The 1,752-nt window shown below is 36.7% G+C and overlaps 1 non-coding gene across 1 annotated transcript; it reads right to left on the minus strand.

The window, feature by feature from the left end:
- Window positions 1-1,015: 1,015 nt before the first annotated feature.
- On the minus strand, window positions 1,016-1,122 carry LOC112408498 (U6 spliceosomal RNA). The gene has a single exon (XR_003004952.1). It is a non-coding gene; the product is annotated as a U6 spliceosomal RNA (small nuclear RNA).
- Window positions 1,123-1,752: the final 630 nt, after the last annotated feature.

Raw genomic sequence — 1,752 nt, forward strand, 5'->3', positions numbered from 1 at the left:
ATACCTGCACACGCTCTAACATAATCATAAACTTTCTGTAGTTCATCCACAGACCCAGAAAGTACCTTCCCAATGCTGAGAAGTGGTGAAAGCATCATGGCTTTAATCAGTTACAATTACCCCTGGCAACAGTGGAATAATTCAGGGCTTTCATCCTTTACAAATCCTATTACAAAATAATTCAGGGCTTTCATCCTTTACATCTCTGTCTATTTCTGCCCTGCAAACCAGTTCATCTGTACCATTTTTCTAGGTTCCACATATATGCATTAATATACGATATTTGTTTTTCTCTTTCTGACTTACTTCACTCTGTATGACAGTCTCTAGATCCATCTACGTCTCTACAAATGACCCAATTTCGTTCCTTTTTGGGGCTGAGTAATATTCCATTGTATATATGTACCATACCTTCTTTATCCATTCATCTGTCGATGGGCATTTAGGTTGCTGAGAAAGAGCCACGTCTATATGCCCAAGTCCACAAAGTTATCTTTGGCCTTGCCTTTTTTTTTCCTTATGATAACAGATCAATTTTAATTCTAGCACCTGCAGCTATACAAGGGTGTGCATTATAAACTTCATGGAACTGTTGTACACATTCGATAAAGTGACAACTGTGCGATACCACTTAGTATCTCAAAATCAGGAACATACATTGGAATTGTTTAAACACAATCCACAGAATTAAAAACAAAATCAGAAGTCGTCCACAGTTATACTCATTGTCAATTAAATGTTTTATCACTTACTACTTGATATAACAGTCAATATCTAGTAGGGGATATCGGAAGTGATTTCAGATTCTCACCCTGTTGTACTCTGTTGGGAAGGTTTCTTGAGTAGCTATGTCACTGGCCAAAGGTGGGTACAACTAGGACCCGAACAGCATGTAAGGTTGTACCACAGTTTCTGTAGTTTTTTCTTTTTTTCCTTTGTCAGTGAAAAGTGAACAGTAAGAATTAAATACTTATCTTTACATACACACACGGTGTGCTGTGAAAGCATATTTGCTAAAAATATGGAACGCTTCACGAATTTGCGTGTCATCCTTGCACAGGGGCCATGCTAATCTTCTCTGTACCGCTCCAATTTTAGTATATGTGCTGCCAAAGCGAGCACTGGCCTTGCCTTTTTTCCCCCCTAAATTAAAAAAAGTCTCAGCTATAGGCATCAAGTGGTAGAGACCAGGGTTGGCAATGCTTTCTCACAGATAGGAAGCTTTGGACAATTTCAGTGCTGTAGAAGAACATTTTTTAGATATTTTAATCAAGTTTTCACTTTGCTTTTAAATCAATTTTTCCTCAAGCCTCATAACTATTGGAAAATTACAGCACTTATTACTTAAACTGATTACTATCACATTTTACATTGATTCAAAAGCAATTTTAGCAATACTCCATAGTTACTATGGCTATTTTTTTGTTAAATTTTTTTTGAATTTTATTTTATTTATTTTTTTATACAGCAGGTTCTTATTAGTTATCCATTTTATACACATCAGTGTATACATGTCAATCCCAATCTCCCAATTCATCACACCACCACCACCATCCCCACCATTTTCCCCCTTTGGTGTCCATGTTTGTTCTCTACATCTCTGTCTATTTCTGCCCTGCAAACCAGTTCATCTGTACCATTTTTCTAGGTTCCACATATATGCATTAATATACGATATTTGTTTTTCTCTTTCTGACTTACTTCACTCTGTATGACAGTCTCTAGATCCATCTACGTCTCTACAAATGACCC

Source organism: Neophocaena asiaeorientalis, unplaced genomic scaffold (genome assembly GCF_003031525.2).
Source record: "Neophocaena asiaeorientalis asiaeorientalis breed wild unplaced genomic scaffold, Neophocaena_asiaeorientalis_V1.1 scaffold206, whole genome shotgun sequence".
In the NCBI taxonomy this organism is placed as follows: Eukaryota; Metazoa; Chordata; class Mammalia; order Artiodactyla; family Phocoenidae; genus Neophocaena; species Neophocaena asiaeorientalis.